Below are 19066 nucleotides of genomic sequence, written 5' to 3'. Positions count from 1 at the left end.
TTGATTATATTCTTTTATGATAAATTTCACAGGGCTGAAGGGATTATTCCACAATTTAAAATCCCATCAATGGCTGTTCCTGGAGAATATACACATTAATGTTAGACATACTTCAACTCTTACGACTCTCTAGATTTATCATTATAGCTTCATGGGAAATCATTCTTCTATCTTATGAGGGATTTTTTTTTTTGCAGGAAAGAAACTTATTCAAAAACCTATTCTCATCAATGCTTCTTAAACACAGTGAATGACCTGAAATTGAAAGAAACTTTAAAATATATGCACTGGCCATTTTGATACTACTTTGTTACTATTATTATCTTTATTTAGTGGCTGCATATACTATTCAGTTAAAAAAATGATAGTGTTTGTTTGGCTGCTTAAAAAGGCACCCAAAAATTTTAGTTTGTTAGTTGTTAAAAAATAAATAAATGGTATGCCGAAGGATACAGGTCTGCCTACTATATTTCTGGTTTATATATACTATATTTCTATGTTTTCTGTTTATGTACAGTATTTTACTGTATATGTGTTTCCTATCAAATGCCTTAAATCTGTAGCTCTTGGTGTTCCTTTGTGTTTATTGAGTTTAATACCTGAAAGCTAGATTACCAAATAGGCACACTAGAGATCATTTACAATACACTCATGATGTTCTCCACAAGGCTTTCTTTTTGTTTCTAAGGAGACTACAATACAATTCAAGGAGAATGCCTATTTTCTGGTTTTCAGAAACTATTTTCCTATTTTCAGAGACGCATTTGCAAACTAATGCAAACGTCACATCAAAATCCAATTTCATACCACTACCCATTTCATTATATAAAATGTTTGTTTCTTTACACTGAAACTGCTGAGTTTAGCCTCATTTATGTCTTAATTTAATCATGTGAGTGGGGGAAAGTAGAGACTGTCTTTATTCAATTTTTTTTTGTGTTTACATTTTTTTACTCTCTTATCTTACATTTGGCAAAGAGGGCCTAGAAATGTGTTTTTCTGCTGAAGTGCAACTGGAAAGTGCAAAATGTGCCCCATTATAAGTATAGTATGATACTCCATTTTAAGCAGCTCTGAGGTTGGGCAAAATTCAAGTTCAACAGCTGAGTGAAAATCCTTATCCTTAAACCACTGTGTTGTTTTCTTGGCGGTATGTTTATGGTCATCTACCATCACGCTGGAAGGTGAAATACCTGTCCATCTTCCACTGTCTAGCACAGGGCCACAGGTTTTCCTAAAAAATTGGGTGTACTTGGCAGCATCCATCATGCCTTCAATCCTGACCAATCGTCAGTTCCTGCCAAAGAGACACACCCCCACTACCACCATCATGCTTCACAGTATATATGGTGTGTTTTGGGTGGTGTGCTGTTGGTGTGTGCCAAACATAGCGCTTGGAGTTCAGTAAAAAAAAGTTCAGTTTCGGTCTCATCTGTCAATACAACCTTTTTCCACATGGCGTCATAATCTTACACGTTTTTTTTTTTTCAAAGAACAAACAAGACGAGTGTGGCACTTTTTTCAGAGCAGACTTCTTTCTTGACACCTTGCCATACAAGCCAGCTTTGTGTACAGCCTGTCAATAGTTGTCACATGCACAAACCGACCAAAACTTAGTCATAATGATTTGTATATCCTTCAAAGTTGTCATTGGCCTCTTGGTAATATCCCTAAATATCCTCGTGGCATTGTTATTCAGTTTGGAGGGATGGCCTGACCTAGAAAAGGTATTGGTGATGCCATACGCTTTCTACTTTTTAATAGAGATGCTCAGGCTCGGTTCCCCGAGAACCGAACATACCAGAACTTAGCAGATCCGAGTAGTGAGTCGAGCTGGCTCGGTACTTTCGCGCGCTCTTGGAATTGAAAATGAGGCAAAACGTCATTGTTACATCGTCAGAACTCAGATCTTGCAAGCTTTGGATTCTATAAGTATCACCCTCCATGGCAATCCAGCGCCATTTCACAGAGGGACACAGAAGGGGTACCACAATTCACTCTAGTGCAGTTGGGCAGCATCATAGGTAGAAAAGAAAGAGGAATAGTAACAGTGTTCTTAAACGTCTCCAGTGACATACAGAAGAGCTCCATTGCTAATTGTCATTGCTGAAATAAAAATAATAGGGCTGGCAGGCTTGGTCTTCTAAATCTGCAGTCACATTGTACTGTGTTGTATAGGCAACATACAAAGAGGAAAGCTCCATTGCTAATTGTCATTGCATCTCTACTTTTTAATAATGCTTTGAACAGTACTCAGAGGGATAGTAAAAGTGTTTGAAATATTTTTGTATCTTTCTCCAAACTTGTGCTTTTCCACATTTTATCCCATAGCCCTTTTAAAAGCATGTGTAATGACCTGCCTACAAGCTTGCTGCTTTGTATTGACAGCTCCTGCCTCCTGGACTTTTGGACTTTATCTGTGTTTCATTTTATTTTGTCAGCAGCAGTACCTCTGATCACCAGAGGTGCTGCTATTGTGCTTGTTTCTTGTGCTTTAAGAGTTAACCCTGTGGAACTAATTATTCCTTACACCTGGGTTTCCCCCTATGTATACTTGTCACTCCCAGCATACATTGCTGGTTATTGCTGTCACATTCTGTTGTTACATTGTTGTTACTTCCTTCTGCTGTGCTTCTGGGTTCTTGCTGCTTGGGATCTCTCCATACATTCTGCTTACCTGTATCATCTGTGAACCTGGTATTTACCTCTGCATTTCCCTGCACTTTCAGCTTGGGATCTCTCCATACCTCCTGTTTACCTGCAACGGCCTTGTACCTGGTAATTACTGCAAAGCTCATTATTGCACCTTCTGTTTATACTCTTCAGCAAATAAACATTGAGTGTTTTTTCACCATATTTGGCGCTCCTTAGCTGTTTACCTGCATTGATCCGTGGCAGCATGTTTCCAACCATGGTGAATTTTTTTGACTTGCGTTGCACTGCTAGTAGGGAAATCCTCAAGGAACAGCGGGTTTTATTCTGAAGAAAACAAAACCACTTCAATTGATGTCAGGTGATGGCCAGTTAGTTTGAGTGTGATCTGTAAGGTCATTAGTTGTACCTGAGCAAGTTCATAATATTTACTATGACAAAAGGTAACGATTTTCACAGGGTATGATGATTTTCTATAGACACTATACATAGTTATTTACATTGATAAACAAATAAACATAAGTCTATCAAGGTTACCCACCACCAACATAGATGATTCAGAAGAAGGAAAAAAAACCTAAAACATAAGTCAATCTGTAGTTTATAGTTTGAGATGGGGAAAATTCGCACTGACTCCATTATTTCAATATTTTTGTGCTGCAAAAGAAAGTAGGCACCAGTGTGCCTACTACATACTTTGCATGAATTACACGTGCTCCAAGCCTCACTCTTTATACTAGTTATAAATAAGATCAACAGTGTACATCCATGCTTTAGAAAACATAAGCAGTCATATAGAGTTTATCAGACACATGATTTTAATGTACATTTTTCTTCAAAAATAGTGGCCACAGTTACTACTTTAGTGGCATTTATCAATGTAGTACAATAGGTCTTTGCTATGTATCTTTAACATTTAATAAATTACTACTATATCGCCTGCATTGACCAAATCCCTCTTGGCCAAGACTTGCTTTCTTACTTACTACAAAGAGTTTCTTGTAAAAAAAGGGGTAATGTAATAACAAATTGGAGGATCTGATTAATCATGTATTCCTTAATTTATGGTACATATGTTAACATGTACCAATACTCTTAACATCCAACTCAGATATTTTAGTTAAACTCTGCACTATACTTAGCGCTCCTAGTTGACATTTGCTCTTGCATACTCGATTTTATCTTGGTTTTATATTTATTATCAATAGTATTTAATTCAGAAATAACAAAGGTGTATACTTACTTCCGCCAATGGCATAGAAACAGCATTGAAAAACTTTCGAAAAAACATGATAATTACTATCAGCTGGAGAGGCCAATGTGCAGTCAGCCAATTAGAAGCAGCTGGCATTTGCTACTGCTGATCATTATGTTCATAAATCATCCAACATCATCGTATTTTGTTGAATTAGTCCTCCAGCATCCACAAGAGTTGTGCATATGCCTCCTGACAAGTGTATCTGAGTATGCATCCAGTTCTTTCTGAGTTGCAATTATGTGAACATAGCCTTAGTGGACTTGGCCTACCCCAATCATCCCGCTCCCTCCTTCATTCCATTAAACTGTGCACATATTTTTTTGTACGGTAAGAAAATGCATATTTTAGAAATCTCATTCCTTGGCAGACTTCCTTCATTTCAAGTTCTTCCTCTCATCCCACTCTCCTTTGTGACACAATCCTTCTTCAAGTCTCTCTTCATAGTCCTCCAATCCCTGTAACTTTTTTGCCACTTTCAACACCCTTCTTTTCCCCTCCACTCCGCCCCACCTATCCTCCCTTACTGCCAATGACTTTGCCTCTGTTTTCACATCCAGAATTGAGACTGTCAGACACAAAATCTCCTCCTTCCATCATTCATTCATTGTCTTTGTACCTCTTTCAGTGGCTCTAAACCTGTTAGTTGCACCCACACTAATGAGCACGGATTGTAGCCTGCACTGAATATACCCCTTGCATCCAAGTAGCTGTGTTGAGGGTTGTAGTGTTATTTGTTTACTGTATTGTACTGTTATATGATGTACTGTCTTGATGTTTGCACTCTATATGGTGCTGCAGACCTCACGTAGCACCCTATAAATAAATGATAATAATATTTTTTTATGCAAATAATACAGATGTACATCCAACTCTATATGAATTCCAACTATGTGCATTCAGGGAAAAAATTGTGCTGAAGTACAATCTCTAAGTCCATAGGTCTCCTTTCTCATATTTCTTGACCTCTCTGCTGCTTTTGACACCATTGATCATTCTCTTCTCTTCACCACCATTTACTCTTTAGGTCTCTGTGAGCCATCTCTCTTCTGGTTTGTCTCCTACCTCTCTAACTGCTCTATTAGCGTCTCCACTCCTGACTCTCCATCCCCCACCTCGTCCTCCTTCTATTGGAGTTCCCCCAATGCTCTGTCTACAGCAACACTCCATGCACATAATAAATCATTTGTCCTCCAATACCACCTTTATGCTGATGACATGCAAATCTATCTTTCCTCTACTGACCTCTCTTCATCCTTCGTATCCCAAGTGTCTATCTGTCTGTCTGCTGTAAGCACCTGGATGTCATAACATTCCCTGAAATTCAATTTCCAAATCTGTGCTCATTATCTTACCTCCTGCCAATGTTGCTATCCCTCCCAATATTTCCATCTTAGTTGACAACATAACTCTCTCCTGTCACCCAAACCTGGTGCCTTGGAGTCACCCTTGACTCTGCCCCCAGCTTTACCCCTCATATCCAGTCTCTCACCAAATCCTGCCACTTCCTCCTCTGTAACATCAGGAAAATCCATCCCTTCCTCTCGCAGGAAGCAATCAGAATCCTTAACTATTCACTCATCATTTCTCGTCTCGACTATTACAACTTCCTTCTAACTGGCCTTTCTGCTTCTTTCTTTTTAGACCTTCAATCCATCCAGAATGCTGCAGCTAGGCTCATCTTCCTTTCCCATCAATTCTCTTCCACTGCACCTCTGCGTAAATCCCTTCATTGGCTCCCTATCTGGAATGACATATTGAAGAGGTCATACTGTTATCTGATGAATATCAACATCTGGAAACAAGCTCCTTCCCTTCACTTACAAAGTCATCACCAAAACTTCTCCCCCTTACATCTCTGAACTTGTCTATAAAGGTTACTTCCCACATAGCTTCTTTGCACTGTCTCTGACCTTTGCCGCAACTCACCTCTCATTACCTCCTCTCATGGTCGCCTATAAGACTTCTGCTGTGCTGTTCCAACACTTTGGAATGCCCTACCCCGCCTCACTCAACTCGCCCCCAACCATCAATCCTTCAAACGCTCATTCAAGACCACCCTTTCAAGTTTGCCTACCCTACCACCTCCTGACCATCTTATCTATCACATCCTCTTCTTTCACCTGCCATCTCCATTTTCTCCCAGTTGGTCCTACTGTCTCTCACCACCCCAACCTCTAGAATGTAAGCTCTCACAGGCAGAGTCCTCTCTACCTATTGTCCTATGTCTGTCTAATGTCAGACTCTCTCCTACATCCTTGACATGCCTTTTGCACTCTGTGTGAGTCCCCATGGCATTATTCCCACTCATCTGTGCTACTTATATGTATAACCTCATCTATTCGTTACTTGTGTCTGCATCCTGAGCTATGGAATTTGTGGTGCCTTAGAAATAAATAAAAAATAATATTAATAATAACAGTCTTGCAGCAATACAGTATACTGTACTGTACACATAGTCAGGGATCCGATAGATCATTAAACAAAGGATTGAGTTGAAAACAATACAAAGAAACAATTACAGATGATTGAGGGAACACAGTACCGTTTTATGTTACTCTTAAATGACAGGCATTTGGATCAGAAGGAGTAACTTCACTTGGATAATCTGTGCAGCAGAGTAATTTATTTATTTTAGCAATAAGAGGTTAGCTGGCGATACTGTTTCTATCATCTCTCTATTTATCTTTGGAACCAGCTGTGCAGTTTGAAATAAAGATCCAGGCAGACCTTTATTGACAGAAGAGACACAGGTCTTGGGGAAAATTCCTGCCTTGGGAGAAATGCCCTCCTGTGCCCGCCACATGTCAGTCAGCCCCTGGAGCACAATTTTAAAACTGTTCTAGGAACTATATGAGTGAACGAGATGCAGCACATTTATAATGAATAATGTGCATTTAAATAAGACTTTCTTTTACAGTCCAGTCACTCCAGATTCAAGTTATAAAATTGCTCAGGGACATTTTAAAAAGAAGCTTTTATAATAATTAGAGAATGAATGTAGAAAATGAAAGTCCCAATGAAGAGCATTAACATTTTATACTCAATATATACATAATGTGATGTGTTGCATATGGTAACCACTACTGTTAAATTATCCATTGCTAATTGCCATTTTAATTGTCCTTTATCTAAATTAGATAATTAAACATATTCTGGACTATTAACTGGTGCGTATTTTAGGTGTTCAGCTAATTGGACATTTTCTAAACTATTCATTTGCATTTGAATAATTTATCCAGCATTATCACCCTCCACTACAATGATAGGTTTCAAAAGCTGTACTGCTTTTTTCAGTTATGAAATTGTGAATATGCTAAACCTGAATTTAGAATATCTTTCATACATTAAATGCATGAAACAAAAGATTATTTCTACTGTTTGCCTAACATACTCTATATACTACAATTTATATATACATACCATCACTAACCACAGGGGGGGGCTAGGAAATTTTAGTCCGGGGAGACAAACTCAAAATAGCAGCCTATTTTAGAGGAAAAAAAATGCAGGTGGCCCAATGACCCAGCCCAAGGTAGCCCATTATTGGACCTGCCCGGGGGGGGGGGGGGGGATTGGCAGATGCCCCCCTGCCCATTGAGCTGCTGACTGACCATGGCAAATATTTGAACTCTATTTTACCTTAACTGCCCCTTTTTTCTTTAAATAATTGTTATACTATTGACATATGATAATTTCTAGATTTCTGTCACCGCTGCCTCTCCAAATCCAGAATTAGGGCACAGTGATGTCTCACAATTGTATCATGTATTTTGATTTACATTTAGTACAGTATATGTATATTCCAATGGTGTGCCAGAAACTGTGTTGCCACAACTATCCTTTACTTGAGTGCTTTTGTTGATTATAATATATTTTAACAAAAGTGACTTTTTAACAATTAAATATTATGTCAATCAATATTACATGTATAGAAATGGTGCATTGCATCACAATAAATTACCCTATTTTTTGTCATTGAGGGTCTTATTTTTGTCACCAACAGAGATTAGGGTGTTGGGGGTGTGTGGCCAGTGTTATAAAGCAACGGAGATCTGGCATCTGCTTTCTGCCCTAATCTATGTTTATTCTCTCGAGTTCATTCATAGGAAATGAATACAAAAGTGTTGGCATCTATACATTATTACTTGTATTTAAACAATAAATCTGTGTATGCAGACTGTGAGCGTGCTATGAATCTGATGATCAAGTCGAACATCAATGCTATAACAATATCAGCATCAGCAGGGGCGCTGATTAAAAAAATTTCAGGCGCGGGCTGCCTGGGGGGCTCAGGGCCCCACAGAAGAACTATACTGAAAAATAAAATATATATTTTTTTAAAGTACCTTTTTGTGCCTGCGGGTGGCGCTTGCACCCGTGAGTGGGGGTGTAGGCGGGGAAGTGGTCCACAGACAGTGTGTAATAACTGTGTGCCATCACACACTGCCCAGGAGCTTGCAGAGAAAGCCAAGAGCTCCAATTCTTGCGAGATTCAGAGCTCCTAGCTTCTCTGCAGGACGTCTTCTGTCATTGGCATTGGTAAGTATAGTGGGTTGGAGGGTTTATAATGTGTTTGGGGGGTATCATAATGTGTCTGGTGGGTTGTAATATATCTTGGAGGGGTGTCATAATGTGTCTTGGTGGGTTGTAATATGTCTTGGGGGGTTCGTAATGTGCCTAGGACGGCGGTTCCCAAAGTGTGCGCCGCGGCTCCCAGGGGTGTCGCGGCAAAGTCACTGGGGTGCCGCGAGCCAGCCATAGAAAAAAACAAAGAGCACATAAACTTACCAATCAGTGCGGTGCCGGGACCCAGCAGACTCCTCTCTCCCGCAGCTGTCACTGAATATCGACGTCAGTGTCAGTGACGTCAGTGACAGCTGCGGGAGAGAGGAGTCTGCTGGGTCCCGGCGCCACGCTGATTGGTAAGTTTATGTGCTCTGGTTTTTTCTATGGCTGGCTCGCGGCAGAGGAGTGAGAGGAAGTGCGACAGCGGGCAGACAGAGGAGCAGGAGTGTGACAGCGGCCAGACAGAGGGGCAGGAGTGTGACAGCAGGCAGTCAGCGGGGCAGGAGTGTGACAGCAGGCAGACAGCGGGGCAGAAGTGTGACAGCGGGCAGACAGAGGGGCAGGAGTGTGACAGCGGGGCAGAGGAGGGTGACAGCGGGGCAGAGGAGGGTGACAGCGGGGCAGAGGAGGGTGACAGCATGAGAGGGGCAGTGGAGGGGGACACAGCATGACAGGGGCAGAGGAGGGTGACAGCATGAGAGGGGCAGTGGAGGGGGACACAGCATGACAGGGGCAGAGGAGGAGGACAACATGAGAGGGGCAGTGGAGGGGGACACAGCGTGAGAGGGGAAGTGGAGGGGGACACAACGTGAGAGGGGCAGTGGAGGGGGACACAGCGTGAGAGGGGCAGTGGAGGGGGACACAGCGTGAGAGGGACAGTGGATGGGGACACAGCGTGAGAGGGGCAGTGGAGGGGGACACAGCGTGAGAGGGGCAGAGAACGGGGACAGCGTGACAGAGGGCAGAGGACGGGGACAGCGTGACAGAGGGCAGAGGGGAGGACAGCGTGACAGAGGGCAGAGGGAGGGACAGCGTGACAGAGGGCAGAGGAGGGGGACAGCTTGACAGAGGGCAGAGGAGGGGGACAGCGTGACAGTGCAGAGGAGGGGGGGACATCGTGAGAGAGGGCAGAGGAGGGGGACATCGTGAGAGAGGGCAGAGGAGGGGGGACAGCGTGACAGAGAGCAGAGGAGGGGGGACAGCGTGACAGAGGGCAGAGGGGGCAGTGTGAGAGAGGGCAGTGTGTCTGGATGCAGAGGGGGCAGAGTGCCTGAGGGCAGAGTGTCTGGATTCAGAGGGGGCATTTTTGCATACAACTAAATGAGTATTTCTGTCCTGACCTAAATACTTATTACATTTTTTTGACCCAACTACTTCTAAAACAGGACTGCTCAATAATTATTTTGGAGGGGTGCCTTGGAAAAATTTGGAGACTCTAAGGGTGCCGCGAACTGCAAAAGTTTGGGAACCACTGGCCTATGATGTGGCATAATAATATAAATGGGGGGTTGCATGATATGTCTGGGTTTGGCATGATGTGTCTGGGGGTGGCGTGAAGGGTGATGTGTCTGAAGGCTGGCATGATAATATAACTGGGGGGTTACATGATATGTCTAGGGGGTGGCATGATGTGCAAAGGGGGTGGCATGATAATATAAATGGGGGGTTGCATTATATGTCTGGGGGAGTGATGTGATGTGTCTCGGGGATGGCATGATTGGTGATGTGTCTAGGGGGTGGCATTATGTGTCTGGGATGTGGCGTGATGTGTCTGGGGGGTCACATGGTTTGTTTAGGGGGTAACATGATGGGTGAGGTGACAGGGGGTGACATGATGTAGCTGAGGGGTGGAGTGATGTGTCTGAGGGGTGACGTGGTGTGTCTGGGGTGGTGTGAGAGGTGATGTCAGGAGGAAGAGGGGGGAGTGAAAAGTAATCAGTTAATGGTTGAGCAGGGAAAATGATGAAAAATAAATTTCAAGATGGCAGCAGCCATTGGAAAATTGCAACATAGAGTAGCTTGCCAGAGGAAGCCAGTCCTACTCACTGGACCCTGGTAAGACAGCCAAAGGGTCCGGTGCGTGACATCATCATCAACATTTATTTATATAGCGCCAGCAAATTCCGTAGCGCTTTACAATTGGGAACAAAGATTAATAAAACAATACTGGTTAATACATACAGAAAGTGAGGTAAGAGAACAATTGCTCCCAAGCTTATAATCTATTGGACAATGGGAGATTGAAACACAAGGGCATGTGCTACATCATATTGAACACTGGACCAGCTAGAATGCAAAGGTAAAAGTATTGAGTGGGCTGTGTGTACAATGTTGGTCAGAGGGTTGTTGTCTTATGTTAGCTGTGTAGAGGGTGGTAATAGGCTAACCTAGGGAGATTAAGATGGTGGTTGTGGAATATCATAAGCTTGTCTGAAGAGGTGAGTTTTCAGAAAATGCTTGAAGGTTTGAAGACTAGAGGAAAGTCTTACTGTGCGAGGGAGGGAATTCCACAAAATGGGTGCAGCCCGAAAAAAGTCCTGTAACCGAGAATGGGAGGATGTGATGAGAGTGGAAGAGAGACGCAGATCTGGTGCAGAGCGGAGGTGTCGAGTAGGGAGATATTTTGAGACAAGTGAGGAAATGTATGTTGGTGCAATTTTGTTGACGGCCTTGTATGTTAGTGGAAGAAGTTTATATTGGATTTGTTGAAATACAGGCAACCAATGTAGAGACTGACAGAGTGGCTCAGCACAGGAAGAGCGGTTTGCAAGGAAAATCAATCTAACAACTGCGTGCAAAATAAATTGTAGGGCTTCAAGTCTGACTTTGGGAAGACCAGTAAGGAGGGAATTGCAATAATCGATGCGGGAGATGATGAGTGCATGAATTAAGGTTTTTGCGGTGTCTTGTGTGAGATATGTGTGTATTCTGGAAATGTTCTTTAACTGCATGTAACATGATTTATATATAGAGTTGATGTGGGGAATACATGATAGTTGTGAGTCAAGGATTACACCTAGGCAGCGAGCTTGTTATCAACAGAAATAGAAATGTCAGGCAGGAAGCTTCTGTTTTTGGGTGGGAATATTATTAATACAGTTTTTGAAAGATTGAGTTTCAGTTGGCGGAAAGACATCCAAGATGAAATGGCAGAAAGACAGTCAGTAACGCGAGACAACACAGATGGTGAAAGATCAGGAGAGGATAGATTTGTGTATCATCCGCATAGAGATGATACTGAAATCCAAAAGAGCTTATTAGTTTTCCAAGAGAAGTGGTGCAGATAGAGAATAGCAGACGACCTAGGACTGAGCCTCGTGGTACTCCAACTGATAAAGGAAGCAGAGTAGAGGTGGATCCAGAGAAATTAGCACTAAAAGTGCGATTAGATAGGTAGGATGAGAACCAGGCTAGGACAGTGCCTTCAAGACCTAGGGATTGTAGCGTTTGTATGAGGAGAGACTGGTCAAAAGTGTCAAATGCAGCCGAGAGATCCAGGAGAATTAGAAGAAAGTAATGTTTTTGTGACATATTCAGATGACACCCATCAACTGCCACCTACCTTAGTGTATGCTCATTAATAAAGATGAGAATGTGTGCATGGTGTGGAAAATGGGGATGAATAATGGTGGCTGCATCTCCTGTATGGGTGATAGCAAAAAGCACATATAAGGTGGCTAAATGGACACACAAAAATAATCAGGTCAAACCATATTTTTATCAATATGTTATATTTTGTGTTACTGCTATTTAATACAATACCTTTATACTATATATTGTTAAAAAAGAGAAATAGGGGTAGTGATAACAAAAATGTATTACCCAATAAAGAACAGTGCTATATTTTATGTCAGGAATACATTAACACATTAGTGGGCAAAAGGAAACTTGCTAGCATTACACATGTAGTAGAAGACTCTATGTTGTTGTGGAAATCAATACAGAGCTCCTAAGCCAACAATGACCCACAAGTCTTCTATACATTTACAATTCAGTCCTTGATAAATGTGGCTACCTTGACAGTAAACATCGTTTGCATGTTCCAGGAGTTAAAAATTCTATGTGAAGCAAAGGTGGACCTAATCATTCTGCTGACATATTACTTCTCTTATGCTTTCTTTTAATTTCAGTCAGGATTGTGAGACAGTGCAGCAAGAGGAAACTGTTAAGCAGAGACTGAGAGAGTTTAGGAAAGGGTTCTTTCTGGTATATGGTATATTGACTATTATGAGGGATGATATTTTACTGTCAGGCACAGGACCCATTGGCCACCTGCTTGGGGTCCAGCGCTATCACCTACCTCTGACCATCACTTTCCTCTCTCAGTGGGTCCCTATGGCTTGCTCTGGCCGGGGCCATCATGCCTGTCTGAACTGGGCATGTATGCAAAGCCAGACATTTTCAAAACTTCTTCCATTCACCTGATTGTTTGCCTGTCAGCCCTACCTACTTAAAGCACCCGTCTCCTTACCTGAGTGCCAGATCTTCAGGTCTCCTCTACTGTCTAGATGTGTTCCAGTCTGGCTCTTGTTCTCCTGCTGCTGAGTACTATCACCAATCCCTGCTTTCAGCTATCCTAAAGCGTGACAATTACAGACTCACTGTAGAAACATATGGGATTGTACATTATAAGATCTGCATAAATCACATTATTTCACACCTGTGAAATTTGCTCTAAGTGTGATAAACAAACATTGCCTTGTTGAGGGTTTATAAGATTTGTTTTGATGCGGAAAAAATTGGACTTTGAACTGCCTTTCTCTATTATTATAAACCATTACTTAATATCCGGTCAAATTAATTTCCATAATATTATTGGTGGTAGAAGTGGGATGTCACAGAGGGACATTCACAAATCTCTGCTGAACTTCCTTAAAATGCTGACATTGTAGCAGCTTTTATCTTACTCACATGTAGCTTTACACATCCCCAGATATCAATAAAACTCTCTGAAGGACAGCAGAATTGTAAGTAAAATGTGACTTTGTGCAAATATCATCTAACTTTATAACAGGAGAATGAAATCTGACTTTGTGTTTTGCTTTATATCTATGTAGACTTCAAGACCTTCTGGCACTAACTACACCCACCACTTACTACAACTACACGACCACTGCTAGTCAGCATTGGAAACCCTGACCATCAGATCCCACAAACCACTATATATCAAAAGCCCTATTTTAGGTCCTGATAAATGGCGATATGTTGCATTGAATGCACATAATTACTCTGCGCATGCCCAAAACAGGACCATATGCCACAGAATGCAGCCGCTTCCAATTCATCTACGAGCACAAAGGACTCTTACGATAGTTTACGATTTCAGAGGTGGAACAGGGAGGGGAACGGGCGTATGCTTGTAGTCTATGTACAGTAAGGACGTTCCAAGCTCATGTGTATGCAGCAGTGTCAGATTCAAGCTTTGGGCTTCTCAAGGGTACATGATTTTCAGTTGTATAACTTGCACCAGTTGCAGGTCTGGGGGTAAATGTATCAAGCTGTGATTTTTTTCGGCGATTTGAAATCACTGCAAATCACCGGATATAACCGGTAATTTGAACTTCGATATCTCCATATGTATTAAGTAGCGATTATCAGTCTGATCTTTAAACTCGCTGTTCAACTCTCACGCCATTTTCAAACCAAAACTCATTTCTGATTGGTTGAAAGTTTAACATGCAAAACTTGCGTGATTTTGACCTCACTAATATTATAAAAAGCAGGTTTCTTCTATATTTCAGTTGAAAAGGGTTTCAGGAGCATAGAGAAAGCAGGCGACAGTGTAGGAGACAGATTCGTTTGTGTTAAGGAGTGTGGACAAAGAGGTTTTTATTTTTTCATTATTATTGTGTTTAGTTGCCCTTGTTTGTATTATTGCCTATGTGTTTATTAATGTTTACTTTTTTGTTGATTTTTTTTTGCTGTTTACTCTTTTTCCCCTGTCCTTGGTTTGTAAGTGTTTTTGTATTTCCCCTGTGTCTTATTTGTCAGTATTTGTTTTTTGCTTTCTCTTTCCCCTGTATGTCCTTTGTCTGTCAGAATGATGAGGGGCAGAAGAGGTGAGGAGGCTAGGGAGAGTGGGGAGGAGGAGAGAGAGGAGCTAGGAGGTGAGGAGCAGGAGGAAGAGGCAGGCCCTTCTGCAGGCACAACAAAGTCTGGGCGCAATGTTTGCTTCAGTTTTGAGGAAAACTGTGCCCTCATACACAATTTAGTGCCTGTGTATGAGAGGTTTTTGGGGAGCCTAGTTGCAAATACCAGTTTTACAAGAAAAAAGCAGCTGTGGTCACAATTATGTAATGCTGTAAATGTGGTGGACCCCATTAAGAGAAGTATTGACAACTGCCGGAAGCGCATTAGTGATATTAAAAGGAGAGTGAAGGAGAATATGGCCGAGGAGAGACGAGCACCTGCAGGGACTGGAGGTGGGCAACTCTTGTCACGTCCTTCATGTCTTATGAGGAGGAATTCAAACAGTTAATTCCTATTGAGCTCCTCGAGGGCATGAACGTTCGGGACACAGACAGACCAGTGTCTCAACCTAAGAGTACTGTATAATAGTGCAAATATTTTTCTTTTATGTTAAAACAGTTATCTTGCAGCATGAAATGTTAGGTTTTTTTGCACCTTTCAAACGGAATTCTAAACACATTAAATGTTTTTTTTTCTCCTACCTAATTTTTTTTTTAACAAGAAAAAATATTAATATCAAGCATTTTACATTTTTGTCCACACAGTGTCTGTCCAAAAGCAGACACCACCAGCGCCAACGGCAGCACTCGTGACGCAAAAGTAGGAAAAATCCTTACAAAGTAAATCCACCTATGTTGTATTGGGGGGGATGGGAATGTTATTACCAATTGGCCTGTAGTGAAATTCACCTGTAACTCCGTTTCTCCAAATGATGGTGAAAAATTATGTTTTTTTTTACAATTTCCAACGAACATTACAAGGCGCGAGGGAGATAACATCAGCAAGACACAGTGGAGAAGTGAAGTCAGAGGACTTCATATTCTTAGAATCCATCGACACATTAGCAGACATTGCGGAGCCTGTGTGGGCAGCACAAAGTCCCCCACTTCTGCACCCAGCCAACCTGAACCTGCTCCTGTGGCAAATTTGGCTGAATATATTCAGCATTTTAACAGGGTACAGCAAAATTTGGTGCATTTCATCAGGACTCACTGAGAGGCATTCAGCGACAGCTTACAAAAGGTTTCCGGCGTCTAAGAAATATGCAGGACAATCAACTAAGAATGTGCACGTCCTTAGAAAGGATTGATAATACTTTAATCTAGTTGAACACTGCACTTAATAATATTACAGAGGCTGTATGTGAACTGTCTGCAATTTTGTTTCATTGTTTGGCAAATTATTGGCACGGCTACCTGTGCCATCATCTTCCCTTGCCAGCACTGAAACCACTACCCCAAGTCCATCATTGCCTGCTACTCCTGTTTGTAGCAGTGGTAGGATTAGTGGTGGCAGACGGGTATCCACCAACCAGAACAAGGCTGCAGAGCCCACATCCAGGAAAAAAAAATATATATAGTTTTTGTTTACGGCAAAGTTATTTCATTTAAACATTCAGACTGTGCTATTTATGTTGATTACAATTTATTTAGTTAATACATTTTTAATTTATGCACAATGTTGTTGTTTACTTGGATAATCTGGAAACACTTATTATATTGTTTTTATCATGAAATAATGCCTAAATAGTTATTTCAATACACATACATATACCCATAAAATCAGGTTAATTGTGTTTGCGTATGATGTTCACAATGATGTTGGTTTGACAATAACAGGTACTAATTAAAAACAACATTACTGGTAACTACACAATAATTACACTTACTTTAAAACCATTCTCAACTGAAAAATAAATATAGATGATCTTCTATTACTCCCCCCCCCCCCCACCCACCTCTGTATTATGAACATCAGCTGCTGGAATGAGCTCAACTGATTTATTACTGTATATTGCTTTGGTTTAGGGCGGAATTATGCAGCACACAGTACAACACCATATCAGCCACCTTACGTGGGGCATAGAGAAGCACACCGCCAGATTTATCAACGCACATGAATGTGGACTTATAAAGGCCAAAGGTAAGTCCTATCACCCCTCTATGACAGAGGTGTCATAAACCAGGATTGACACCCAGATCCAATATCACCAACAATTAAACATATATACATGTAAATGATTGCAACATCACATAAAAACACCAAAAACCCCAACAAATGTGGATGTTCCTCTCTCCCTGTCGGTGCTAAGTCCAAAATAAGATGTTGCTAGAAAACAAACAAAAGTACTTTTCCAAGAATTTCCAAGCACCCTTAGAGTAAAGGACATTCAGGTCCCTCTGTATACTCCTCATTAGCCTGCATAGAACATTGCAGATTCATACATTTGTCAATTTGTATAGCAAGACTGGGGAAAAATCAGGCCCACGATTTGCAGAAATTTTGAAAACGGCAATTTTATAAGAAACTCATCTCCAGCGATTTTACATGAAATCGCTGGTTATTAAATCAGCTATCTTAAACTCGGGTGGGCTCGGTTTTCGGAAAACCGAGCCCACCCGAACTTAGGGGATCCAAATAGGCTTGTGAGCCGGATGGATACTTCCACCCATCCTCGGATCTGAATCGAGGCTAAACGTCATTGTTGCGTTGTCGGCAGGGCCGGTGCAAGGTTTCTGGGCACCCTAGGCAAAGCCCAAGCCTGGCGCCCCTGCCCCCCCCCCCCAACACCCTCGACCCATACTCAAACTCATCAAGAAGAGAACTGAATGCTTTAAGTCAGATTAAAGGGAATTTAAAATGCAATTGATTTACTAGTAGAGGAACATTCACATTTCCATAGTGCCTAAATGAACAAATATTCACTATATTGTAAAATAAGGTAAATGATAAGTGACTGAATTCCACACAATTATTGACATATAACACAAGAATACTGAACATGAGGTAGAACAGTAATATACCCCAAACCTTATTTAATCAATAATATCATATCATTTTTAATATTTTGCTATTTAGCGTATTTATGTTTTATGGAAATAGAATAAAGGTTATTTTTTAAGTGTGCACTTATTGTGAGTATAATATCCTTCTAGATCATTTCCACATTTCTGATGAGTATAAGTGGGCATTTATTGGTTATTGTTTATTTTATTTAAGTCACCATCTAACCTAAAAACGAATGTATACTGCCTGTCAGGGTGTAGCAAAGCTGGTGGCTCAACTGCTGCTGCTGTTCTTCAAGGGCTACGTAACATAGGCACCATCAGAGCAGACTTAGGTCTTTAGGGAGCCCAGAGAACACTCAGACGGGAGGGGTGGGTCCCTATTGTCTAGTCAGTGTTGTACACATTCAAAGTGGGGGAGGGCACGGGCAAGGGAACACAGGCGCACATGGGTAGGGGAACACGGGCACACATGGGCAGGGGGACACGGGGACACATGGGCAGGGGGACACAGGGACACATGGGCAGGGGGACACAGGGACACATGGGCAGGGGGACACAGGCACACATGGGCAGGGAGACACAGGCACACATGTGGAGGGGGACACATGGGCAGGGGGACATGGGCACACATGGGCAGGGGGACACGGGGACACATGGACAGGGGGACACGGGGACACATGGGCAGGGGGACATGGGGACACATGGGCAGGGGGACACGGGGACACATGGGCAGGGAGACACAGGCACAAATGGGCAGGGGGACACAGGCACACATGGGCAGGGGGACGCATGGGCAGGGAGACACAGGCACAAATGGGCAGGGGGACACAGGCACAAATGGGCAGGGGGCCACGGGCACACATGGGCAGCGGGACACGGGGACACATGGGCAGCGGGACACGGGGACACATGGGCAGGAGGACACGGGCACACATGGGCAGGGGGACACATGGCAGGGGGACACAGGCACACATGGGCAGGGGGACACGGGCACGCATGGGCAGGGGGACATGGGGACACATGGGCAGGGGGACACAGGCACACATGGGCAGGGGGACACATGGCAGGGGGACACAGGCACACATGGGCAGGGGGACACGGGCACACATGGGTAGGGGGACACGGGGACACATGGGCAGGGAGACACAGGTACAAATGGGCAGGGGGACACAGGCACACATGGGCAGGGGGACACATGGGCAGGGAGACATAGGCACAAATGGGCAGGGGGACACAGGCACAAATGGGCAGGGGGCCACGGGCACACATGGGCAGCGGGACACGGGGACACATGGGCAGCGGGACACGGGCACACATGGGCAGGGGGACACGGGCACACATGGGCAGGGGGACACATGGGCAGGGGGACACATGGGCAGGGAGACACAGGCACAAATGGGCAGGGGGACACAGGCACACATGGGCAGGGGGACACAGGCACACATGGGCAGGGAGACACATGGGCAGGGGGACACAGGCACACATGGGCAGGGAGACACAGGGACACATGGGCAGGGGGACACGGGGACACATGGGCAGGGGGACACAGGCACACATGGGCAGGGGGACACAGGCACACATGGGCAGGGGGACACATGGCAGGGGGACACAG

This window comes from Mixophyes fleayi, chromosome 3 (assembly GCF_038048845.1).
Source record: "Mixophyes fleayi isolate aMixFle1 chromosome 3, aMixFle1.hap1, whole genome shotgun sequence".
Taxonomy (NCBI): domain Eukaryota; kingdom Metazoa; phylum Chordata; class Amphibia; order Anura; family Limnodynastidae; genus Mixophyes; species Mixophyes fleayi.
This window is presented reverse-complemented; position numbering follows the sequence as displayed.